This window comes from Agelaius phoeniceus, chromosome 15 (genome assembly GCF_051311805.1).
Source record: "Agelaius phoeniceus isolate bAgePho1 chromosome 15, bAgePho1.hap1, whole genome shotgun sequence".
Classification (NCBI taxonomy): Eukaryota; Metazoa; Chordata; class Aves; order Passeriformes; family Icteridae; genus Agelaius; species Agelaius phoeniceus.
In genome coordinates, this window is record NC_135279.1 from 606,595 (window position 1) to 633,501 (window position 26,907).

The 26,907-nt window shown below is 54.1% G+C and overlaps 1 long non-coding RNA gene across 1 annotated transcript; it reads left to right on the top strand.

Annotated features, from left to right (window-relative positions):
* Positions 1 to 24,271, top strand: LOC143695293 (uncharacterized). The gene is made up of 4 exons (XR_013184405.1): positions 1 to 105; positions 16,736 to 16,846; positions 18,104 to 18,232; positions 24,081 to 24,271. It is a non-coding gene; the product is annotated as an uncharacterized LOC143695293 (long non-coding RNA).
* The last annotated feature ends 2,636 nt before the right edge of the window (positions 24,272 to 26,907 follow it).

Below are 26,907 nucleotides of genomic sequence, written 5' to 3' on the forward strand. Positions count from 1 at the left end.
CAGCAGCTCCACGAGCTCACATCCCTTCCCTTTCCCCGTGGCAGCAGCAGGAAAGGAGGGAGAACAGGAGAAACCTGAGTGCTGATCTCCTCCCCTTGCCTTCAGGTACATGTTTCAGAAATTATTTGCTTCTGTACAAACCCTGGGTTTTATAGCTTTTTATTAAACAAAACCTGCACATAAGTTTCAGCTGCTTTCCTGCCTTGCCTAATCCCAGTGTTTTGGTACAGATAAATCCTGGATAATTAGCTGCAGCTCGGGCAGCCTGATGGGAATGGAATGAGAGCTCTCCCCAGCAGCAGTGGGCCTGGGGCTGGGCTCTGGCCCCCTTAGCCTGGGTTAATTTGGGTTTGGGGGGCAGAACAGGGACAGCTGGGCAGGGCCTGACCTGTGAAATGCATTTTGAACAGATTTGTGATTGAACTCTGTGGTTATTCATCTTCTGTGTCGTATTATCTCCTTTTTCTTTTAAATCATTTGTGCTTAAATTGATATTTTATCTGTAAACTGAGTATTTAGCACAGAGTTTATGGGTTTTCATTGCAAATCACAGCAGTAAGACATCAATCATTTGCTATCGTAGTTACACATTTTTGCTGTCCTATTTACACATTTACAGGGACTTTGCTGGTGCAGGAAGGGCCTGGCCTCCAGTCCAGCCCTGGGCCTGGCTGAGCTGTCCCAGCACCTGCATGGGATGGGCACAGGCCTGTGAGTGTTTGCTCTGCCTGCCTGGACATCCTCGCACCCTTCCCAGGGATGGGGCACGGGGTACCAGCAAGCACAAGAAGAGAGAAATGGCAGCCCTGGTGCAAAGGGCAGGGCTGCCCTGATCCAGGCACACATCAAAGCCTGCAGCCATCAAACCAGCCTGGGCCAGGGTTCAGCGCTGCATTTCCACTTCAAACTAAGCAAGCTTAATCTTGTCCAAGGAAATTCTGTCTCATCTAGATATACACACACGTATGAGAGAAAAGAGGGAAGAAGGACTTGAGAAGCAAATGTGTCATTTCTTGTTTGTGGAGCAGGAAGGTTCATTTGCTCTTCACTGGGGCAGGTTTCTGTAACCCCAAACTCTCTGTAAGGAACATCTCCTGCCTCTCCACAGCTCCTGCCTGAGTCCCCAGCCACCCCTGCATTCTGCATTAATGCTGCCCATGAGTACCATGGATTTTACTTACTCTCTACCCAAGAAGGGTTAAAACATTCTGTGCCTCCGTTTCAGCTCTGATTGAGTTGAAAATGAGAAGTTCCAGAAAAAATTAATTTCCTGGTAAGGAAAGGGATTGTGTGAGTGACCCCTCTGGGCTCAGGTGGTTTAATTCCCCCGTGCAGTCTCTCTGGGTGGGAGAGCTCAGGCTCAAAGGAAGAAGGGAATTCTGTTATAATAAGAACATGGCAGAGCAGCTGATAACATTATCAAAGAGATGAAACTTTTGCAAATGCTGTTTTGCCCTTGCCTTCCTTTTCCCAAAGTGAAAATGAATCATGAGGGAGGACAAAGCCTGCACCCTCTGGCAGCCTTTCCTTCAGGTTTGCTTTGGTTTCTCTGCCGTGATGTCCATGAATTCTGCCTGCCTGAGAGCTCAGGGAATAAATCCAGCAGTACCTTGAGCAGGAGTGGAAGCCAGGTTATTTCACCTGTGTGTGGCTCTGAGGTTCAGGGGCTGGGTAATCACTCCCTGCTCCAGCCTCTCCTTTTGTGCAGCCCCTTTGCACCTGCACGCTTCCAGAGGTCTGCACAGGCACTTGTAAAAGAAGAGAGCTTGAAGAAATGATGTGGATAATTTGGGTTGTTCAGCTGGAGCAGAGGCCAGAGCTCACCTGGGGCTGCAGCTCCCATCTCTGGGGCAGGGCCAGGGCAGGGTCAGGGTGGATTTTGGGAAAGGTTCTTCCCCAGAGGGTGCTGGCACTGCCCAAGAGGGCTTGGACAGCGCTCCAGGGACGCTTTGGGGCTGGGCAGGGACAGGAGCTGGGCTGGATGATCCTGGGGGTCCCTCCAGCTCAGGAAATTCTGTGTGAACAGTTCTGAGTGGGGTGGTGGTGCTGGATTCACAGCTGGACTCTTGATAGTCTAGGAGGTCTTTTCCAGCCTTGGTTCTCTGTTGATTGTGTTGAGGAATGTGGGATTTTCTTGTGTAGCCACTGTAAGCACATGGCTTTTGTGTCCTCAGGTGTTTGCAGGATTCCTGGGGGCTCAGAGGAGAATGGTACCATTTTCCTTTCCCAATGTGCTCCCAGTGATGGCTCTGCCACAGCGTTGTCTCGGCAATCCAGGAACAGCAGTGGGGAGGAGGGGATGCTAAATCTTCAAAATGAAGCTGAACAAAAAGTGAATGCATTCCAGCAATAATTGCTTTCTGTACGCAGAGATAAGCTGCCAAAATAACAAGACTGTCATTTGAAATGCTGCTTTCCTCCTACGAGGAGCTCTGGGCTGATCCTCAGCTGGAGTAAGAAATAATGGGATTCCTTGGGAGCAGCAGGGCTGGGGCACTTCCCATCAGCTGCACATGGGGCAAGTCCTGCTCAGGGTGTGACCAAACCTGGGACAGGTGTCTGAGTGCCCAATCCTGGGATTGGAACAAATCCTGGAAAGCTCCTCTATGAGACACAGTCCTTGTGCCAGCCCCACAGTGGGAGCTGGCTGATGTCTCCAAAAGGAGGAGAGAGAAGGCACTGCCAGCAGGGTCTGGGTCTGCCCAGCGGAGAGGGAACTGGCTGAGCACAGATTGTGATGGGGGCAAAGCAGGGATGCAGTGAGCTGAGAGCATGCAGGGTGCAGGGACATGCAGGGTGCAGGGATGCAATGAGCTGTGAGCATGCAGTGAGCAGGAACATGCAGGGTGCAGTGATGCAATGAGCTGAGAGCATGCAGGGTGCAGGAACATGCAGGGTGCAGTGATGCAATAAACTGGAAGCATGCAGTGCCCCCAGGGATGCAATCAGTGTGAGCATGCAGTGTGCAGGAATGCAATGAGCTGTGAGTGTGCAGAGTGCAGGGATGCAATGAGCTGTGAGGGTGCAGAGTGCAGGGATGCAGTGAGCTGTGAGTGTGCAGGGATGCAGGGATGCAATGAGCTGTGAGCAGGGATGCAGGGAGCTGTGTGCACGTATTGTGCAGGAATGCAATCAGCTGTGAGCAGGGATGCAATGAGCTGTGAGAAGAGCACAGCCTCCATCCTCTCTCCCAGGCACAGCTTTTCCCTCGGGAAGGGGCTCCCCTGTGGCTGAACTCAGACACGCTCCGTGCCTGCGTCCACGTGGTCCCAAAATCCTGGCACTCTAAAGGAGGGCTGGGATGTTTTCCTAATCCTTCAGCTGCTCCTGGATCAGGCTCCAAACTCCCAGGATCCTCACTTGTGCAAATTACTCTCCTGTGTTTTGAACCACAGGAGAATGCTGCATTCCTGAGAATGGAGCATCCCTGGGCAGGCCACCCCCAGGAACAGATGTCCAGAGCTCAGGCTGGCATTGCCCAGGTTGTTAGAGACACAAAAATGCCAGTGTAATTGAAATGATTTTAAAACATGCTCAGTGTAATGCACAGGATGGGGGCGAGCAGGGCTTTTTCCTAACGCACAAATCCTCTGCATAAAAATGAGTTGGAAATACCAGCGATGCGTGGAGCAGAAATCAAAAGAACTTGTGTTTGGCTGCCCTGCTTCAATCCATCTCCCTCAGTAATTGAATGTATCATCCCCAGAGGAGAGGGGAGCAGCTCACCTGCTGCAGCTCCTGCATTAATTGGCACAAATATTGAGAGTGTCTTGGGAAAAGACATTTGGGGTGGGGCTGGTTCTGGTCAGAAATAAATGAGTGAGGAATTGTAAATACCCGGTGCTGAAGGGTCTGGAGCTGGAGGCAGAGGCTGTGCCTGGCACAGGACAGGGACAGTCAGGATTTACCTGGTGCTGATTTCTGTGTGTGGGGGCCCTGCTCCCCCTGGCAGGGGTGGGGAAAGGCACAGAGGGGTTTGCAGCCTTGGGGCTGCTACTGCTCCATCCTCTCCTCTTTCCTGCTGAGCCCCCTGGCTTTGCCATGCAGCCTCTCAGGCCCTCTGAACGTTCCCACTTGAAGGAAAGCAGAATTTCCCAGTGTTCTCTCAATGCAAAGGCTTCTCTGGTCTGTTCTTTTGATGTGGCTTTTGCTGGTGGAAATCTCTGACCTTGCTTTACAGCCCGGGGAGCCCAATGAACCCAGAAGCTGTCGGTGAATTTGTCTGCGATGGGAACTGCATTTGAATTGGGAGCAGTGGCTCACAAGTTTACTGAGAGGAAACGGCCCCAGGCTGCATCAGGGTCAGGGCAGGCTCAGGGTGGGCATCAGCAGGAATTTCCCCATGGAAAGGGGGCTCAGAGTGGGCATCAGCAGGAATTTCCCCATGGAAAGGGGGCTCAGGGTGGGCATCAGCAGGAATTTCCCCAGGGAAAGGGGGCTCAGGGTGGGCATCAGCAGGAATTTCCCCAGGGAAAGGGGGCTCAGGCACTGGGGCTGCCCAGGGAGGTTGGGAGTGCCCTGGGGACAAGGAGGGCACAGCTGGCACTGGATGGGCTGGGTGGGCACAGCTGGGAGTCCATGGGTGGGGAAGGCACAGCTGGCACTCACTCCATGGGCTGGGAGGGCACAGCTGGCACTGGATGGGCTGGGAGGGCACAGCTGGCACTCACTCCATGGGCTGGGAGGGCACAGCTGGCACTCCATGGGCTGGGAGGGCTCTTCCAGCCCTGAATCCCCTGTATTTCTGGCCTTTCTCCCTGCAGGATGCAGGAGCTGGGGGTGGCAGCCGGGGGCTCTGGAGGTGGCAGAGCCCTGGGCTGGGATTTTCTGGGCTGGGATTTTCTGGGCTGGGGCTGGAATTTCACCCCTTTGCTGGGGCAGCCCTGCTCTCCCCTGGGCTCTGTGCCTGCCTGGGGGGATTTGGCACTGCCAGAGCTGCTCTGCTCTGCTCCGGGGCTGCTCCCTGTAACCTATTAGTGTTCCTTATCAACATGCTGTTAATATTAATTGGTTCAGAAATTCTAACTCCAGGAGGGCAATGAAAATGCAATTATGGAGCTCGCAGATCCGGATTCCCCAGCCCGGAATCTCATTTCTGTGGTGGATTGCAGCCATGGAGCTGTGATTATGGTGAGAGAATAGAAAATAAATCCCATCCAGGATGTGCAACTGCAGCTCCTGGAAGGGCTGCTGAGGAATTTCAGTGGATTGCTCTGCAAAACCCTGTAGTGGCTTCTGGCAGCTTTTGTTTTGCTGGTTGGTGTGAGGGTGGAACAGGAGGTGCTCAGGAGAGCTTCAGCCACATGTGCAGGGGTGATTCCAGGAGTATTTGTGATCTTTGTATCAGTAAAACACTGAATTGAAATCACTGAAAATCTGCTGTTTTCTTTATGCAAACATTGTAATCACCTAATCCTGCAAACTGGGCTTGATTCAAAACTGGTCTAATGTGCAGAATTTTGGATGATGCTTAATTATTAATTGGTAAAATGTTTTTTAGTTTAATTTCATTAATGTTTATAGAATATCTGCATATAGTGTGCTACAACAGAAAGCAGATTCTTGCACTGCATAAAAAATGCAGAAAATATTTTGGTTAATTTTATGACCTTTACAAAACCCCACAGTTTGACCCCTGGCAGCTGGGGGTCTGGAATATGATCTTTAACAACTGGATTTATGACTTCCTCAGTGTTCAGACCTTTCTTGTAGCTGTGCTTCAGCAGTTCTTGGTGGTGTAATCAATAGAAGAGATAAACTCAGTGCAGACAAATGCAGCCTGGATTTTGTGATAGACTTTGTTTTTCCTGTCCCACGAGGATGGTTCTGCAGGTCAGGGTCGTGCTGGGAGCCTTGGTTCCCCTGGAATGTTCTGGTTAACAGGAGGGGGAAGCTCTGTCAGTGTAAAACCTGCCTTTCCTGGCATTTCAACCTCAGGAGGCTCTTGTGGGGCTCCAGGGAACCCCAGGGGCAGCCCCAGGCTGTTCCCAGGACACCTGGGGGAGGTGAGGGCTCACATTGAACCCCGGGGCAGCCCCAGGGGCTCGTTTCACACCAGCAGCCAGAACCACCTTTTTATTCCTGCTTGGGGGAAAATAAAAATTATTTTGTACTGAATTGGCACAAAAACAAATCTCCAAGTACTAAAAAGTTGCTTAAATCAGAGGCTGAGAGATGTTTTATTGGTTTGTTTATAGTCCAAGCCTATAAAGGAGGCTGGAGGCAAACGGAGCAGAATTCAGTCACTGAGGTGCCTGGCAGCAGCAGCTGGACAAGAAGACACCACTTTTGGAGAGTTTTAAATGCCAGGAGGTGGAGTTTGTTACCTTTGAGGGTGAGCCCCTCTCCCTGGGGAGCAGCACTGGGCTGGGCACCTGCCTGCAGGCATTTTGGGGGTGCTGCCCCATCCCTGTGCCCCGGGAGGAGCAGCAGGCACAGCCAAGGCCCCCAGCATGCTGGGGTCAGCCCAGGGGCTCCGGGCTCACCCTGCCATGGGCAGGGCTGTGCCAGCACCTCCTGCCATCCCCAGGGCTCCTGGGACAGCCTGGGGCAGCCTCAGCTCGCCCGGCCTCTCTCGGAGTACGAGGTTTTGCTGATTATGGATGTTCACAGGAAGCTGAGGGGCTGTCACTTATTTCACTTATTTGCTGGTTTAAAGATGTGTTTTGGAGACCCTGAGAGAAATCGGAGGGCTCTGAGTAGCTGGGGCCCCACGCTCAGTAATAGGATTTGGAAGTGATCCATCTCCTCTGAGCAGAGTGTGCCAGTGGCTCCTTCCTCTGCTCCAGCTCCCTGCACGTGCCATCAGCATGAATAAGTGATGGCCAAGAGATTAAACACGCCTTTGATGAGGCTGGGGACAGCAGCTCTGCGCTGAGCGTGTCGGTCTGAGCCTGCTCTCCTGCTTCCTGCACTGAATGAGGCGCTGTTTCCTGGGTGTCTTTGATTTTAATAATGCTCAGTCAAATATTCAGTAGACTGTTAACTGGGGAATAGCAAAACGAGTTTAATCTTGTCAGATCAGCTCTGGAGAGAGCTCAGTATTTGTGGACTTCGTGGTTCTTACATAATTTATTATAAAGTCATATTTTATACATCTGTCTTACATGGGTTCATCTCCAGTAGAACCCACTGTAGGAGGGAGGGATGGATGGATGATGGATGGATGGATGGATGGATGGATGGATGGATGGATGGATGGATGATGGATGGATGGATGGATGGATGGATGGATGGATGGATGGATGGATGATGGATGGATGGATGGATGGATGGATGGATGGATGATGGATGGATGGATGGATGGATGGATGATGGATGGATGATGGATGGATGGATGGATGGATGGATGGATGATGGATGGATCATGGATGGATGGATGGATGGATGGATGGATGGATGGATGGATCATGGATGGATGGATGGATGGATGGATGATGGATGGATGATGGATGGATGGATGGATCATGGATGGATGGATGGATGGATGGATCATGGATGGATGGATGGATGATGGATGATGGATGGATGATGGATGGATGATGGATGGATGATGGATGGATGGATGGATGGATGGATGGATGGATGATGGATGGATGATGGATGGATGGATGGATGGATGGATGGATGGATGGATGGATGGATGGATGGATGGATGAGGAATGGATGGATGATGGATGGATGGATGATGGATGATGGATGATGGATGGATGGATGATGGATGGATGGATGATGGATGGATGGATGGATGGATGATGGATGGATGGATGGATGGATGGATGGATGATGGATGGATGGATGGATGGATGGATGGATGGATGGATGGATGGATGATGGATGGATCATGGATGGATGGATGGATGGATGATGGATGATGGATGGATGATGGATGGATCATGGATGGATGGATCATGGATGGATGGATGGATGATGGATGGATGGATGGATGGATGGATGGATGGATGGATGGATGATGGATGGATGATGGATGGATGGATGGATGATGGATGGATGGATGATGGATGGATGGATCATGGATGGATGGATGGATGGATGGATGATGGATGGATGATGGATGGATGGATGGATGGATGGATGGATCATGGATGGATGGATCATGGATGGATGGATCATGGATGGATGGATCATGGATATGGATGGATGATGGATGGATGGATGGATCATGGATGGATGGATCATGGATGATGGATGGATGGATGGATCATGGATGGATGGATCATGGATGGATGGATCATGGATGGATGGATCATGGATATGGATGGATGGATGATGAATGGATGGATCATGGATGGATGGATCATGGATGGATGGATCATGGATATGGATGGATTACCTGGCCAGGGGAGCTGCTGCTTCTCTTGAGGTGCCAAAGCCTCTCCCTGGTACTGCAGTGAGATGTGACCCCTGCTCATCCTGCACGACCTTTCCCCCTCTCCCTCCCTGCTCCAGCAGCCACATCCACCTGCTGGGTATGGTCATGGTCCTTGTGCTTGACAGACCTTGGTGCTTGACAGATCTTCCAGTCTGACTTACTTGGGCTTGGATTGGAGGCCAGTAGGCAGAAGTTGTCTGCTCCCTGTGGTTCCAGGTAGGCAAACCTGTCTCCTCGTGTTTCTCTGGATTTTAAATACCAGCAAATTGGAGAAATGTAACAAAATCCAATCAACTTAATCAGGGTCATCAAAGGCTGTGATTGGAAACCATAACCCAAATTTGCAGAAAGCAGAGGAGGCACAGCTGCTCTGAAAACCATGTCACAGTGGTTTCAGACCTTTCAAGCCAACATCCTTTCTCCTCATGAAATGTCATTATTGCTGAAGTGACACTCCAGGTCCTAAGGGCCGTGTTAGTGCTGGCACAGGCACTGACAGAGGGGGCACACCCCATGACAACCCCTGGCAGTCCCAAGGGAGGGCTCCTCTCCACTGTCCCCTCCCCAGGGGCTGCTCTCCTCCTGCCTGGAGAGACACCAGGGAGGGGCTGGGGGTCCCTGGGCATGGCCTTGGCAGGGGACAGGGGCAGTGGGACCATCTGTGCCCAGGGAGCAAGCTGAGTACACGTCCCTGCCTGGCACAAATGGTCAGCAATGGGTACCTGATTAAATCCTCAGGGAAACTTCTGTGTGACCCAGGAACCCCGGCTTGGAAACCCCACAGACAGCGAGGCCATTGTCCATGCCCTGCTGCCTTAACACTGCCCAGCTCAGACAAGAGGAGGAGAAGCTGCCCCTTCCCCTGCCAGTCCTGGCTCAGATCTGATCCTTCACACTGGAGTTTGTGCCCTGCTGTGTGTTCCTCCAGCCTGGGCTCTGACCCCTCATCCTGCATCATTGGCACATGGTAGAGGGGTTGTTTTATAAAACAAACCAAAAAATGCATTTTCCCCTGCATTTTATAAAAAAGCATAGTTTAGAGTCAGGTCTGTCAGTCACCAAAGAAATATTTCTGTTGGCCTAAAGTCCTGCTGCTACTTCTATTGCATTCTGATCAGGAAAGCTGGAGCCTCTGCAGGGAGAGCAATCTTTAATCCATCCATCCTGCCTGCCAGCCTTGATCTGAAGGGGCCACTGCCAGTTTGGCTTTGTTTTCCCAAACCATGGGACCACGTGCAAATTCTGCCAAATTAAACTTGTCTGAAATGTCACCAGCATCCCAATTCCATATATGTTCTTTTAATGGGATCTTGCTGGAGGCATTTCCATTCCCTGCATTTGCAAAGCCCCTTCCTTGATGCTTCCGAGGCAGCTGCGCCTGGGGCAGAGCAGGGAGGGGTTTCCATGACCAGAGGTCTCTGAGGATGCGAGCTCTGCTGGGAGGCACCTGCAGGACACTGAGGAAAGCACGGAGCTGGCTGGGGAGAGGCTGCAAAAACGACTCTGGTTTGAGCAGGGGGAGCTCAGGGCTCCAGCCTGAGGGCGGCTGTTCCTTGGCAGAGCCAGAGGAGAGCTGGGGCACAAGCCCTGCCCTCAGGAAAGGGAACGCAGTGCACTAAAGCATCCCTCAGCTGCTGCGTGTGCCCTGAGGGTGCTCAGTGCCTCTGTGAGTGATCTCAGCTCTAATGACCCGCGATTAGGGCAGTACCTGAGCAGGAATTCCTGCTGCTGACGGGCGATTGCTCTCCAGCTGCAGCAGTTCCTGCCTCATCCCTGTTTGTGTCAGAGCAGGCACGTATTTCCCCTCTTCCCAGGCAGCAGCGCATCTGCTTAATTATTCTGCTGCTGTAGGGATAATAAAGGGATGGAGCCAGGCAGGTACCTCGTGCTTCTGGAAATCTGGGCACTAATGAGATTTTCTGCATGGGCAGCTTTGGGCCAGTTGTGGTTCTGTGCTCAGTTTCAGAAGGCGCTGGCATCAGGCAAAGCCTTTCCTGAGGTTCCACGAGAGCTGGCTGAGCAGCTGATGCTGAAAGCTTTTCAAGGAAATGTAAATGTACAGCAACACAACTCTACACCAAGGGTGTCTTCAGGCCAGGGCAGAGCTCAGGGGTGCAGATGCCCAGGCATGGAGCTGCTTTTCTCCACCAGAGCTGCCCCTGAGGAGCTGCTGGGCAGTGACTACAGCTGGGGAAACCCTGCCCCCATTCTGGAGACTGAACAGACACTTTGGATAGAAACCAGGAGATGTCCTCGGGAATGGGCTGGAATAAGGAGGGAGGGCCTTTTTCTGTCAATCTGTGTCCCTCTCTCCAAGCTGGGAGGGAGCAGGAGGAGCTGTGGATTGCACAGGGTTGGCCAGACAGGGCAGCAGGGATGAGGGCACACTCCCCTCGGGTCCTGAGTGGCATTGCCCGTGTGGCATTGCCCCGTGTTACACCCCCTGTGTGATGTGTGATATTCCCAGTGTGACACTCCCTGTGTGACACCCCTCGTGTGACATCCCCTGTGTGACATTCCCTGTGTGACATCTCCCATGTGGCATTGCCCCGTGTTACACCCCCTGTGTGATGTGTGATATTCCCAGTGTGACACTCCCTGTGTGACACCCCTCGTGTGACATTCCCTGTGTGACATCCCCTGTGTGACATCTCCCATGTGGCATTGCCCCTGTGGCACTCCCTGTGTGACATCCCCCGTGTGGAATCCCCTGTGTGGCATTTCCTGCCCTCCATCTGCCCCGGGGCTGTCCGTGGCAGGCCCAGCCATGGTGGCTCCGCTGCCAGGAGCAGCTCCAGCCCCACCTGTCCCAGCAGCAGAGCCCTCTCTGGTGGCTCTGGGGGCAGCCAGGGATGCTGCCGGGTGTTGTTCTCTCCTGTCCCAGTTTCTGTGTGGCTCCCGGTGGGCATTTCCCCTCTGGTGGCTCTGGGGACAGCCAGGGACGCTGCTGGGTGTTGTTCTCTCCTGTCCCAGTTTCTGTGTGGCTCCCAGTGGGCATTTCCCCTCTGGTGGCTCTGGGGACAGCCAGGGACGCTGCCGGGTGTTGTTCTCTCCCGTCCCGTGCCCATCCCGGTTTCTCTGTGGCTCCCACTGAGCATTTCCCCTCTGCCCCCCCGGGCTGTGCTCCCCAGCCCAGCTCTGAGCCTGCCTGCTCTGGCCATCCCCCCTTTGTTGGCTCCTTCTGCTGCAGAAGGACTGGGTTCTGTATTTTGGCTGAATGTTGGTGGTTCTCAGCAATTTCTCTTTTTTTGGCTTTCTGTAGGATTTTTTCCTGCTCTTTCCAATAGCTCTCCATCAAATATGATTAATCTGGACTTGATTCTTTGGCTGCTTTCCCCACTCATTCCGTGGTGGGATTGAAACACGTTTATTGCAGTATTGGGGTGGGAGGAACTCTTGTTATTGTTGATGCTTTACCTGTTCTTTGGAGAAAACACTTTCATCTCCAGCACCACCAGACTTTTATAAACATTAACTGTGTTAATGAGAGTGAGAAAAGAAATTGCATTTGTACCAACAGTGGGAACAAAATGTGTAATTTCTCCATTAGTCGATCAGGTTTGCTCATGTAAACAACATGATTAAATTTGTCTGCGTGCATCGTGCTATATGAATAATAATGATCATTAAAAAGCCATGCAAGGCCCGAAGATAACGAGGCTGTGCTCGGGCAGAGCTCGGAGGGGGTGCAGTGCTGCAGCAAACAGAGCCAGGCTGGATTTGTCAGTGCCAGAGCCAGCCTGGCCCTCGGGGCCGTGGGGCCATCGGGGCTGCCGGGGTCCCCAAGGCTGAGATCCCCCAGCCCAGCTCTGAGACAGGACTTAGGGCTGGAGAAAGGGACAAAACCTGGCTCTGCAGGGACTCTTCTCCTGTGGAAAGAGTTTGACACAAGTGGAAGGCTTTGAAGTGGAAACCTGCTTCTTGTTCAACACAGGGCACAGGGGACAGCAGAGGGGATAGGACAGGGACAGCGAGGGGACAGGACAGGGACAGCAGAGGGGACAGCAGAGGGGACAGCAGAGGGGACAGGACAGGGACAGGAGAGGGGACAGGACAGGGACAGCACTGGGATAACCCAGGGACAGCAGAGGGGACAGGACAGGGACAGCAGAGAGGACAGCCCAGGGACACGATGGGGATAGCCCAGGGCTCAGCAAAGCCCAGCAAAGCTGCCCTGTGTGTTTGGGCTGGATCTGAGCTCCCTGGCCCCAGGGATCTGGAGGCTGGGGGTGTTTCCCAGCCCCTCTCTGGCCACTCCAGCTCACACTGAGCACTGTGTGCTCTGAGCCCTTGTCTGAAAGAGCCTTAAATAAAAGAGAGGAGTGCATGAAGTGATGGCTGGAGGGCATTGGAACGTTACAGAAATTGGGGATATTTGCAATGGCAGCACTCAGCTGGAGTTTGATGTGATAATATCTGTGTTTCCATCATGGAAAACAGGAGCACAACTTGGGGCTGCTTTATCCTTTTTTATCCCCCAAGACTCCCAGCCTGTAACAGCTGAGATGCAGATGTGGCTGTGCATGGTCTGGGGGCCAGGGGCTGTGGCAGGGGGTCCCCAGGGCTGCCAGAGCATCTGAGGCTGCCCCAGCCCTGCAGTGCTCCCTGGGTGACAGTCCCTGTGTCCCTGTGTCCCTGTGTCTCTGTGTGTCCCCATGTCCCTGTGTCCCCGTGTCCCTGTGTCCCTGTGTCCCTGTGTGTCCCCCTGTCCCTGTGTCTCTGTGTCCCCGTGTCCCCATGTCCCCGTGTCCCCGTGTCCCCGTGTCCCCGTGTCTCTGTGTCCCTGTGTGTCCCCATGTCCCTGTGTCCCTGTGTCCCTGTGTCCCTGTGTGTCCCTGTGTGTCCCCGTGTGTCCCCGTGTCCCTGTGTCCCTGTGTCCCTGTGTCCCTGTGTGTCCCTGTGTGTCCCTGTGTCCCTGTGTCCCCGTGTCCCTGTGTCCCTGTGTCCCTGTGTCCCCGTGTCCCTGTGTCTCTGTGTGTCCCCGTGTCCCCGTGTCTCTGTGTCCCTGTGTCCCTGTGTCCCTGTGTCCCCGTGTCCCCGTGTCTCCGTGTCCCTGTGTCCATGTGTCCCCGTGTCCCCGTGTCTCTGTGTCCCCGTGTCCCTGTGTCCCCGTGTCCCCGTGTCTCTGTGTCCCTGTGTCCCCGTGTCCCCGTGTCCCCATGTCTCTGTGTCCCTGTGTCCCCGTGTCCCCGTGTCCCAGTGTCCCCGTGTCCCCGTGTCCCCGTGTCCCCGTGTCCCCGTGTCCCTGTGTCCCCGTGTCCCCGTGTCTCCGTGTCCCCGTGTCCCCGTGTCCCCGTGTCCCCGTGTCCCCGTGTCTCCGTGTCCCTGTGTCCCCGTGTCCCCGTGTCCCCGTGTCCCCGTGTCCCTGTGTCCCCGTGTCTCTGTGTCCCCGTGTCCCCATGTCCCTGTGTCCCTGTGTCCCTGTCCCCGTGTCCCCATGTCCCTGTGTCCCCGTGTCCCCGTATCCCCGTGTCCCTGTGTCCCTGTGTCCCTGTCCCCGTGTCCCCGTGTGTCCCCGTGTCCCTGTGTCCCCGTGTCCCCGTGTCCCTGTGTGTCCCCGTGTCTCTGTGTCCCTGTGTCCCTGTGTCCCTGTGTCCCTGTGTCCCCGTGTCCCTGTGTCCCCATGTCCCCGTGTCCCCGTGTCCCAGTGTCCCCGTGTCCCTGTGTCCCTGTGTCCCTGTGTCCCCGTGTCCCCGTGTCCCCGTGTCCCTGTGTCCCTGTGTCCCCGTGTCCCCATGTCTCTGTGTCCCCGTGTCCCCATGTCCCTGTGTCCCTGTGTCCCTGTCCCCGTGTCCCCATGTCCCTGTGTCCCCGTGTCCCCGTATCCCCGTATCCCCGTGTCCCTGTGTCCCTGTGTCCCTGTCCCCGTGTCCCCGTGTGTCCCCGTGTCCCTGTGTCCCCGTGTCCCCGTGTCCCTGTGTGTCCCCGTGTCTCTGTGTCCCCGTGTCCCTGTGTCCCTGTGTCCCTGTGTCCCCGTGTCCCCGTGTCCCCGTGTCCCTGTGTCCCCGTGTCCCCGTGTCCCCGTGTGTCCCTGTGTCCCTGTGTCCCCGTGTCCCCGTGTCCCTGTGTCCCCGTGTCCCCGTGTCCCTGTGTCCCTGTGTCCCCGTGTCCCCATGTCCCCGTGTCCCTGTGTCCCTGTGTCCCTGTGTCCCTGTATCCCCATGTCCCTGTGTCCCTGTGTCACTCGTGGCACCCCCGAGGGTCCAGCAGCTGTGCCAGGACCTGCCCATCACACAGAGCCTGGGAGGAAGGTCTGTAATGCCTCCAGGAAGGAAATACCCACACGGACGTTCCCTGGTGGATTCCCTTCCTTTAGGATGTTTGTGTAAATAAAATTATTTGTTTGGGAATCCAAGAACTCCAGGGATGCCTGAGGGCTTGCTGCAACTGCTGGGAATTGAGACTTTGATCAGAATTCTTCTCAAACTCTGTAACAAAGGACAGGGAAGGTGCATTTGGGCTCTGGGGCTGTGCAGCTTTGGGGTTGCCCTGACAGGAGAAGGGCTCAGCACTCCCTGCACTGCCCTGGGGGCAGCTCCTGTTCGGGGCTGTGAACCCAAACCTTCAGAGGCAGTGAGGGCCCTGTTGGGCCAGCATGAAGCACACCAACAGCAAAGGCTGGAGCTCACTCAGGGTTCAGCTGTGGCTGTGAGCAGATTGTTGTGTGAGATGAGCAGGAATTGGTGTCCCCAGCATCCAGCCCAGCCCAGCCCAGCCCAGCCCATCCCTTCTGCCTGGGGCCCCTCTGGGGGCTCTGAGGGGTGGGCAGGGCCCCTGTGGCACTGCCAGCCCCTGCCAGGGCTGCCCAGGCTGCTGGGGCACTGTGCCCACGGGGCTCTGGGCTTCTCCTGGGCGGGCTCAGCTCTGGCCCTGCTGCCCAACCCCACATTTCTGCCATCTGTCACCCTGTCCTGCTTTGAGTGCATCTCCCATGGGATAATCACAGCAGCCGAGCAATCCCAGCCCTCCAGGGGATGCCAGCCCAGCCCTGGGCCTGGGGCAGCACCTCCTGCATCCCTGGCAGTGCCAAGGCCAGGCTGGGCAGGGCTGGGAGCCCCTGGGGCAGTGGGAGGTGCCCCTGCCCTGGCACTGGGGGGATTTGGGGTCCCCGAAGCTGCTCTGGGTTCTGGGGCTGGCAGGAGGGTGAGCCCAGGCTGGGCTGTGTGTGCTGCCATTGGGGTTTGCACCCTCTGGAGCAGCCTGGGGGGCAGCTCAGAGCTCCAGAGCAGCCCCATGTGCACCGTGGAACTGTGAATTGTCTCCTCTGGAAGGGGTTCATTAGGAAGATTAATGAGGTGTTCTTTTCCCCTCCCTCACTGTCGTGCTGCACAGGGGCCACAGTAATTTTCCCAGCTGTGCACAGCAGCCATTGCTCCTCCCCAGGGCTCCAGCAGCGCTGCCTTGTCATCAGTTCAACTGCTCCATCCCAGCAAGTGCTATTTGTCAGCTTAATTAGCCCTAAAGGAAGCACTCCTTCTAAAACGAGACAACAGTTTTGTTTTTCCCTGAGAAAGACATAATGTTCTTAGCAGAGGCAACTTGTTTAAATGAAGGAGCTTTTCAGCTGAGTTTTGTGTCGTTTTCAGGCTGCTCCCCAGCTTGCTGTGCCCTGTCCCCAGGAGCCAGCAGGGCCACACCAGTGCTGGGGCTGGCCAGGCACTGTCACCTGCACGAGAGGCCAAACCCTCCCTGAGAGCCTGCCCAGGCTGGGCTCTGTCCCTGAGAGCCTGCCCAGGCTGGGCTCTGCCCCTGGGCTCTGTTCCTGTGCTCTGTCCCTGGACACCCTGGGCTCTGTCCCTGGGCTCTGTCCCTGCCCAGGCTGGGCTCTGTCCCTGGGCTCTGCCCCTGGGCTCTGTCCCTGCCCAGGCTGGGCTCTGTCTCTGGGCTCTGTCCCTGGGCTCTGTCCCTGGACACCCTGGGCTTTGCCCCTGGGCTCTGTCCCTGGACACCCTGGGCTCTGTCCCTGGGCTCTGTCCCTGGGCTCTGTCCCTGGACACCCTGGGCTCTGTCCCTGCCCAGGCTGGGCTCTGTCCCTGGGCTCTGTCCCTGGACACCCTGCCCAGGCTGGGCTCTGTCCCTGGGCTCTGTCCCTGGGCTCTGTCCCTGCCCAGACTGGGCTCTGTCCTCCTGGCCAGGGCTCAGCTCCCCAGGATCCCTGAGGTGGGAAAGGACCCCCAACGCCAGCGAGTCCCAGCTGTGCCCCATGCCCATCCTGTCCCCATGCCCGAGCCCCAGGTGGCTCCTCCAGCCCTTCCTTGGGGCCTTCCTTCCTGCAGCTGGGCTGTTTCTGTCTCTGGTTTATTGCAGAAGAGTTCGGAATTGCTCATTTTGCTGTCACTCCAGGGTAGAACCTTCAGAAGGAAGCCAGGAGAAGCCACAGGAATCCTGACTGGGTGTTGGATGTTTGCCCCTGACACGTGTGACCACCAGAATCACTTCAGCCAAAACCAGCTGGTGAGTGAGGTTTTAGATAAAATTAAACTGTGTGGGAGCTGTGGGAGGGGTGGAACCTGATATCATAAATAATATAACCAGTCAATAACCAATAGATCTGTGCCCCTATTGCTCCAATAGAATTCCTTCTTCAGAAAATGACGTGATCTTTTAAAAAATCCCAACAACTCCCCAAAAACTGTCCTTAAAAAACCCAGCTCTACCTGAACATTCTATTTCAGTCAGGAAAATGTCTCCTCAGTTGCAGGAGCTGGGCTGTAATTAGGATCACAGCTCTGCATCTTTCTCTTATTTATGATTATTCACACTGGATGTAACAATTGACTTCCACTCAGGGGTTTTTATGGTGTGCTTAAAAATCCCAGGTTTTCAGCTGAGGTGGCTGCTCTGTGTTTTCTGTCCTCAGCAATTATGGGCCAAGGTAGAGCTGCTGTAATGAATGTGCACGAGGGGAGGAGAGGGGCAGGAGCTGCCTCTGGGTGCCCGCCAGAGGGGAATCAGCAGCAGGGGAACCCAGTCCTGAGTTCTGGGGTGCTGGGAGCATCACTGCTTGTTCTGAGTGTTGGGGGAGGGATGGGAGTGCAGGGAATGAGCTCTGGAGTGAGCCAGGCTCTGCCTGCAGGCATCAGGAAAAGCCAAAATCCCTTGGCCAAGAGGCCTCTGAGCCCACCTGGAAACGCTGATTTGCCCTGCTCTGGCCCCTGGCTGAGCTCTGCCCCTTTGACTGGGGGCTCTGGCCCTTTGGGGCTGGGGTTCTGCTCCTCCTCTTCTCTTTTGCTCCTTTCCCCTCCTCTCTTTATCTCCTTCTCTCCTCGTTGGATGTCCCGGGCAGCCCCAGCCCCGGGGGTGCCCCTGGGTCAGTTCCCCTCAGCACCGTGCTGTTAATTGCTTTAATGATGCGCTGGAAACGCGATGCCAGCACAATTTAATTTAAGGGATCAATACCTCGTTAGCACATCACAGCTACACCTCCATTTACACCAGGCTACTCTCCCGTGCTGGAGCCTGGCCCCAGGAGCTGTGGGCAGGGTAACCATGGCACAGCATCACTGGCTCAGCCCTTTCGTGTGTGCCCCTTCCCCTGGGGCAGGGCTGAGGAGCGCCCTGGGCACCAAACCCTGTGCCAGGCTCCGGGGCACAGCCCAGCAGCAGCCCTGGTGACAGGGACGGGCTGTGCCCACAGCCAGCGCTGCTCTGGGCTCACTGTCTGTGTGTCTGTGTCTGTCCGTGTGTCCGTCTGTGTCTGTGTGCACACAGAGCAGCGTTTGGTGTGGCTCAGGGGGACACATGGGAGCAGGAGCAGCAGGGACAGCTGGAAACCTCCCAAGCACTTCCAAGAGAGCTGAGCTGCAGCAAGAGCCTGGCTGGGAATGCCTTCATTCCTTGGTGGGTACCACACTCTCCTTGCTGCTGCCTCCCATGCAGGCGCAGCCTTTCATTGAATTATCCCTGAGGGATGCAAACAGAGCCCTGCTGGGCAGCCTGGGCAGGCTGAGGGAGCAGGGCTGAGCCCTGCATGGGGGCACTGCCCAGACACCTGCAGCACAGGGGGCTCAGGGCTGGCACTGGGGCCTGGGCAGTGTCCCTGTGTCACCCTGTCCCCTGTGACACAGAGGGCTCAGGGCTGGCACTGTGGGCTGGGCAGTGCCCCTGTGCCACCCTGTGCCACCCTGTCCCCTGTGACACAGGGGGCTCAGGGCTGGCACTGTGGGCTGGGCAGTGTCCCGGTGCCACCTACAGTCCCCTCTGCAGGGCCAGCATGGCACAAGGAACATGCCCAGGTACCGTGGGCTCAAGAAGAGCTTTATCCCAATTATTATAATGTTTCTTTCAGGAGTTTTCACTTGCCCAGTTCAGGAAATGCCCTGGGGAAAGCACATCCATGTGTGCTCCAGTTAAAGCTGCTTTGCCCCCCATTCCCCACGCAGCTGCCCAGGCTCCAGGCCCTCAGGAGGTCCCTGGGGTGCCCCCATGCAGATCAGAGTGCCAGGGGTGCACCCCAGGCTCCCAGCCCCATCCCCAGGTTCTTTATCAATAACCTGCCCCCCCAGGCCTGCGCTGCCCACTGCCATGGAGCTCTGCCTGCATTAACCAATACATCTCCACAGAACCCAGAGAGTGGGAAGTGCTGTTATTCTTCTTTTATGGATGGCAAAATTAGATGCAGAGAGGTTAATAGCAAGTCTAATTGGACAATAATTACCCACTTACCACACTGAAAATTAAGAAATAATCCTCCCATTGTCGTTACATCAGCAGAACAAGGCGAGAGCAGCGCTCACGTCCTCCCCATCCCACCACTCAGCCAAACAGCTGACATGCAAATGAAAGCAAAGGGAGCACAAGAACAGATAAATAAATTGTTCTTTCCTTGTTTAACATCTATTTTGCACCCCTGAGTCACTCAGGATAGAAGAAAATTATTAAATTTCCTCTGGATTCTATTAGGACATGACAAAACAAAGGCAAGCTCCATTTGTAGAACACATCTGTTGGAAAAGAAATGGAAGAAATAGGATTTAATTACAGCTATGGACTGGTTTCACTTCATTTTTCTGGGGAGGAAAAAATGTAGGATAAAAATTTCTGCCTTAAAAAAGAGCAGTGCTCTGATAATTCTGTCTCTCCTTATGTTTTGTCTTTCCTCTACCAAGTAATAGCATTGTACCAATGGCACCCCCTGTATTGATTTAATACTCTGAATATTGGGTCTTCACTGACTCAGTTTACAAAGGGAGATTTTCTTCCAAGTCAGCACTCAGAAGCTGCTTTGATAAGCACTGAAACTCCAATTTCAGTGTTATGAATGAAAAGAAATCATAAGACACACTGGAGAAAATGTTTTAGTTTATTTTGGGTTAGCATTTGAATTTAAGTCTTCCTTTCCTTTCCTTTTTTTAAATGAAAATATCTGTTTGGAAGATGACAGTTAAAAACCCATTTGTGATGAAATGGGCTGACTTCAGATTGCCATGGGAAATGAGGAATTCAGCTGGAATTTTGATTTCAGGGGCTGAGGGGCCTCAGCACACACCAGATGTGAGGCAGGCCCTGGCTGTGCATGGGAGCTCCAGTAAATCCTTCAATGCTTTCCTCGGGTGACTGCAGGAAATCCCTCATGGAGCAGCCTGGAGCCTGCTCTGGGCCAGCCTGGGAGGGGCTGCAGTGAGTGGGGAACTTCAGCATCCCTTGGTGCCACCCTGCCATGGCAGGGACACCTCCCCTGTCCCAGGGGCTCCCGTTCTGCCCAGCCTGGCCTTGGCACTGCCAGGGATGCAGGGCAGCCCCAGCTGCTCTGGGCACCTGTGCCAGGGCTCCACCCTCACAGGGTTCAGTTCCCAATTCCCAATATCCCATCCAGCCCTGCCCTCTGGCACTGGGAACCATTCCCTGTGTCCTTCATGTAAGAGTTAATCACCAGTGGCTCTAAAAACCAGGCACTCAAGCATGGTAGAGTTTTAAAAACTTTGTCTCTGAATTAATCTGAAAACGTGGGTGAAGTCCCAGAGCCTCCTGTGAAAGGCTGGGTGCTTTCAGAAGTGTTCCCTGCAGGAATGGCTCAGCCAGGGCCCTGCAGTGAGCTGGGATCCCGTGCAGCTGCTGGGGTGGAGCTCCAGGGTGATGCTGCTTGAACAGAGCTGTTTGTGGGCTGGGCTGGGATCGGCACCGCTGAATTCACTGGGGAGGAAACTTAGGAAATTCAAAAGAAACAGAAAAGCGCTTTTCAGGTTTTTGCCAAAGTCTGCACCAGCCAGTAGAAAATCATCATCTCTATCTGGTTGTGAATTGTGTAGCACAGATGTGGCTTCAGATTAAATCCCATAAAAGCAATCGATAAATCTGCAGAAATCCAGTACCTGCAATTAAATTCTCCAGAGCTGCTCTCTAAGTACACAAATTGGGAGCTCAGAAAGGACCTCTCCCTCTTGATGCATCATTTTTTTTTTGCTGTGAATGCTCTTCCTAATGAAAAATGATGGCAAACAAAAATAGATTTTCTGTCATGGGGGTAATTGTTCTTTTTCTTAGTGCACTCCAAATATTTCTGTAAAGCATCATCTGCTCTTTAAACACATATTGTAGAACATCAATGGAAGTCAATACCTTTCGTCAATGAGTAAAATATTAAAAGTAATGAGCTGACCTGTTTCTTATTTAGCTATTGATCCTGCCTCTCTCAGGCTGCTTTGCCTGAAATGTGCAGTGCTGGGGATTTGCCTCAGAGTCAGAGCAGCAGGGCTGGGGCACTGAGCCTCTGCTCTGAGTGAGGGGTTTGTTCCATGGCCATTCCCATGCTGCTGGGGGAATTAAATGTTTCTTGAATTGTCTTGTAAAACAATCAATGAGGTGCTGAAAGGTAGGGGCTCCTACTGATTTTATTTACACTGATGTTGCTGTTAGTGGGGAAATGGTGCTTTGGGTGTATAGATTTTAATTAAGGCTGTGAACGACCTCCCCGAGATACAACTAAGATTGGAGGGAAAAATTAATTTTTGTGAGTCTGAGCTGCCTGTTTTAGTAACTGTGAGGATTAAAAATGGAACTGGAGATTGAAGATGCAGCTTAAATAAACAGTGGAGTATTTGAAGTTACATACAGTGCTGCTGGAGGTGAACTGGGTGAGTGGCTGGCCCAGGAGGGGAAGGGAGGGAAGCAATGGTTGCCCCTTTGGTCACACTTGTGAGGCCTGACGTGTGCAATTCACCCTTAAAGGGATTGGTGTGATGTGGAAATGTTCCTGTGCTCCAGGAGCCCCTGTGCTCACCAGAACATTATCAGCCATTCTTCTTTTTTGGTTTATTTTACCTAAACTTTTATGCTTTTATACACCAGGATTGTTTTCATACCGCACAAGAATTAGAGATATTTTTAGTGGATTTTCATTATTATTTGGGTCAAGACTTCCAGTGGTGAAGGCCAGGCTGTGATTTTGGGTTAACCCTTTTCCTGCCAGCACAGACGGTGCCTCAGCCACAGCAGCTGCCATCCCTTGTCTTGGCCAGCCTGGACCTGCTCCAGGAGTGTGGACACCAGCTCAGGCAGACACTGCTGCCAGCCAGTCCAGAAATATCCCATGGACAGAAGGGATCAGGACAAGGTTGCTGTCTGGGGGTTTGGACTCCCTCCCATCTGCTGTCAAGGTAAAGTCTCTCCTGATGCTGCAGAAACTTTCAAATCCCCAGCAGAAACCATGTGTGAAGAGGGGGAGTTATTGGCAGTTTAGCAGTGATAGAGCAGGAGAGAGAGTAAATGTTAAATGCACTTTACTATACAACAAATTTTCAGTTTATGGCATCCCAATACATCAAGAAATGTTGCTCGCTTCTGGCCAGGAAAGTGCCATTCATTTTGCTATTCATATTGCTTGGAAAAGAAGTGCTGTGCTCATGGTTATTTACAGTGTCCCAGCTCTGGGAGAGGCTGCTGAGCCCCCCTTCCCTCTGCTGGCCACAGAACTCCTGCCCTTTCCCAGCCCTGCTGCGAGGCCAGCACGGGTCCTTCCCCCAGGCCCTGAAGTGGCCTTGGTGTGCCCTGTGTGTCCAGGTGGATCTGGACAAAATGGCCAATTCTCGAGTGTGTTTGGCTCTTGGGGCAGATCGGGGCTGAGGGCTGTCACAAACACAATGGACAAAGCACAGTCCCTCCCTGGAGCCCTCTGCAGAAGGGTCTGTGTGCCCCATGGGATGAGGACAGCAGTGAGAGCCGTGGCTGGGGCAGGATGCTCATCCTGGGGGACCCCTCTGGAGCCAGGGCAGGATTCACTGCTCGGGAGTGTTGCTGGCAATTACTGGAGTGAGAGAAAAGTGTTGCAGGCAGGGAGGAGCAGGAAGGAGCAAGCAGCCCCTCTGAGTGTGCAGAGGAGTATCTGGGTTTTACAGCTGCACACAGCATCCATCAAAATGCCACCTGCACACCCTGGCTGTACCTGGAGCTGCACACATCCCCTGAGCCCACAGCATGCATCAAATACACACTTAATGCAGCAGGCTCTGCCTGTGCAGCCAGGAGGCTTAAAAAGTGAAGTACAGAGGGTGTGTGTGCAATGCCTGCTCACAACACAGGAAAAGGGCTTCATTTCATCAGAGCCAGCAGCTTTCACTTTTACAGCTTAGCAGGTGTCGTTCTAAAGCGCTCAGGCTGAGTTCAGGCGCTCTCAGGAGTCCTTTGGGGCACCTGCAGGTCCTTGCAGGGTGTTCAGATCAGGGCAGGCTGAGTGAGGGCCCATGCTGGGGGTTTGAAGGGGTCTGGGCACAATCAGGAGGGGCCTCAGAGCTCCCCCTGCTCCCCCTGCCCTGGGCAGGGACAGGCCCAGCAGAGCAGGCTGCCCCAGCCCTGTCCAGCCTGGTGTCCCTCTGCACAGGCCAGCCCTGAGCTCTGTCTGTCTGTCCGTCCGTCCCTCACAGCCCCCGGGCTGAGCTGGGCAAACGGCAGCAAAGAACAGGCTATTTTTATTTCTGTGTGCATCAAATCCTGGTTTTATAACTTATTAATGATGAATTGATCTCAGGAGATATTAACTCTGTATTTACAGAGTGTTTAGACATGCTGGGGGCTGTTTTAAATGTACCAGCTGCTCGCTGCTGATTTAAGTACACAGATGTTCTTATTAGCATAACATTCCAATTCGATGCCCTCCTTATCTGCATCCTGCCAAAGCACAAAAACAGCAGCTCCACAGCCTGGGAGCTCCAGGCAGGAACAGCCTTTCCTCTCCCAGGACCTCATCAGCTCCTCATGCCATGGCATGGCCATGCTGTGCCATGCCGTGCCATGCCATGCCATGCCATGCCATGCCATGCCATGCCATGCCATGCCATGCCATGCCATGCCATGCCACGCCATGCCATGCCATCCCATCCCACCCCATCCCATCCCACCCCAGGCCCCCAGCAGGTGCTGGGCATGGGCAGAGGGGGATTCTTGGGGTGATTTGGTGGAGCCACCTGTTTGCAGCTGTTTGCAGCTGTTTGTTTGCATATTTTTATTGGTAGGTGTTTGTTTGCAGCTGTTTGCAGGTGTTTGTTTGCAGGTGTTTGTTTACAGCTGTTTATTTGCAGCTGTTTATTTGCAGCTGTTTATTTGCAGGTGTTTGTAGGTGTTTGCAGGTGTTTGTTTGCAGGTGTTTGTTTACAGGTGTTTGTTTGCAGGTGTTTATTTGCAGCTGTTTGTTTGCAGCTGTTTGCAGCTGTTTATTTGCAGGTGTTCTTCTTTATTTCACCCTACCCACAAACAGGAATGGTACAAAGTGTCACCAGGAAATCTCCACTCCTTCTAGCTTGGCCTTCCAGAATGTGGGAACAACCGCCTGGACTGATGAATATTTGAGGCCAGTACCCAGTTTTAACCTAATTTTTTTAAAACCTTTTTTTTTAATTGGCCTTCCCGCATGCTTTATGACTGCTAAAGGCCTTTGGTCCCCAGCCCTTGTCTCACTGGGACATTTTATATTTATATATATATTGATGAATGTATATAGATGTATATATATATATATATATATATATATATATATATATATGTATGTGTGTGTGCGTGTGTATATGTTTATATGCATGTATACCTGTGTACATATATATATATACACACATATATGTATTTATATATACATATATTTTAATATATTTATTAATATATACGTACATACATATATATTTTTATATATTTATACATATATTTATTTATGTGTGTGTGTGTGTGTCTGTATCCCACAATTATATATTTTTGCTCTCAGTTCTGGCTCGCAGGAGCTTTGGGCCGGCCCTCGTGGCTCTGCCTCTCCCTGCCCCGTGTCCCCGCCTGTCCCCGCTCCAGGGACCGAGCACAAAGGGAGCCCTGGCTGGCTCAGCCCCCGCCGGGGCACTCACTCAGGGCTGATGGGGCACGGGAGCAGCCAGGGCTGCACATCAGAGGATCCCCGGAGCAAACTGCACCCAGGAGGCACAGCTCGAAGCACCCCCCTCTGCTCGGCAATGAGGAAAAGCATCGTAAACAGCAGAGAGAAAATTTTTGCCTGGTGACTGCAAATAAGCACCCAGCAGAGCTGTTAAAAGTTGCTTGCTGAAGAGAAAAATATGATTCTTCCAGTTTTATGGGCCGTGTTCAGATAGCTCTTACTCCTGCGCCATAAATCCAATTTTCACATAGATTAAATGGAAAGGCAGCAGAGGCTCTGCTGAATAATGCACGGCTCGGGTCCTGGTGGGTCTGTGAGGGGCAGGGACTGATCCTGCTGCTGCTCACCCCTGGGGCTGCTCACAAACACCCTGGGGCTGTGACCGGGCATTCTGGGGCTGTGATGGGCACCCTGGGGCTGTGATGGGCACCCTGGGGCTGCTCACAAACACCCTGAGGCTGTGATGGGCACCCTGGGGCTGTAATGGGCACCTTGGGGCTGTGATGGGCACCCTGGGGCTGTGATGGGCACCCTGGGCTGCTCACAAACACCCTGGGGCTGTGACCGGGCATTCTGGGGCTGTGATGGGCACCCTGAGGCTGTGATGGGCACCCTGGGGCTGTGATGGGCACCCTGAGGCTGTGATGGGCATTCTGGGGCTGTGATGGGCACCCTGAGGCTGCTCACAAACACCCTGGGGCTGTGATGGGCATTCTGGGGCTGTGATGGGCACCCTGGGGCTGCTCACAAACACCCTGAGGCTGTGATGGGCACCCTGGGGCTGTAATGGGCACCTTGGGGCTGTGATGGGCACCCTGGGGCTGTGATGGGCACCCTGGGCTGCTCACAAACACCCTGGGGCTGTGACCGGGCATTCTGGGGCTGTGATGGGCACCCTGAGGCTGTGATGGGCACCCTGGGGCTGTGATGGGCACCCTGAGGCTGTGATGGGCACCCTGGGGCTGTGATGGGCATTCTGGGGCTGTGATGGGCACTCTGGGGCTGTGATGGGCACCTTGGGGCTGTGACTAGGCACCTTGTCCCCAAGTGCCAGCCCTGCTCTGTTTGGGGAGGTGGCTCTGTCCCCTGGTCCCTGAGTGCCAGCCCTGCCCTGTTTGGGGAGGTGGCTCTGTCCCCTGGTCCCTGAGTGCCAGCCCTGCTCTGTTTGGGGAGGTGGCTCTGTCCCCTTGTCCCCAGAGTGCCAGCCCTGCCCTGTTTGCTGTTTGTCACTGTGCCAGCAGCCCCCTGCCCTCTGCTGTCCCTGTGCAGGACAGACCCCCTGGCCCAGAGCCCTGCCCGTGGCTGCTCTGCTGAAAGGGTTAATTTATTTAACCCAGCTCTGTTCTCCTGGCTCCTGGCAGCAGGGAGAGAATGCTCTGATTCCCCAGGCTGAGCGTGGCAGATGTGTGAGTGGGAGGGCTGTGAGGGAAGGGGGCTGTTGTTGTTTGTAAGGTGACCAAAATCTGCTCCACCAGATTGAATCTAACCCAGTTCCAGCCTGGGGGTGGTGACAGCTGACATGGCCCTGCTGCCACTGGGGTGACAGAGCATGGGGTCCCCTGGCCATGGGGGGGCTGGGGGCAGGGGCTGGGGGCAGAGGGGCAGGGATGGAATGGGAGCAGCTCCAGGGCAGGGATGGAGTGGGAGCAGCTCCAGGGCAGGTTTGGTGTGGAACAGCTCTAGGGTAGGGATGGAGTGGGAGCAGCTCCAGGGCAGGGATGGAGTGGGAGCAGCTCCAGGGTAGGGATGGAGTGGGAGCAGCTCCAGGGCAGGGATGGTGTGGAACAGCCCCAGGGCAGGGATGGTGTGGAACAGCTCCAGGGCAGGTTTGGTGTGGAACAGCTCCAGGGCAGGTTTGGTGTGGAACAGCCCCTGGGCAGGTTTGGTGTGGAACAGCCCCTGGGCAGGTTTGGTGTGGAACAGCTCCAGGGCAGGTTTGGTGTGGAACAGCCCCTGGGGCAGGGATGCTGTGGAACAGCTCCAGGGCAGGGATGGTGTGGAACAGCTCCAGGGCAGGGATGGTGTGGAACAGCCCCAGGGCAGGGATGGTGTGGAACAGCCCCAGGGGCAGGTTTGGTGTGGAACAGCTCCAGGGCAGGTTTGGTGTGGAACAGCCCCTGGGGCAGGTTTGGTGTGGAACAGCTCCAGGGCAGGTTTGGTGTGGAAC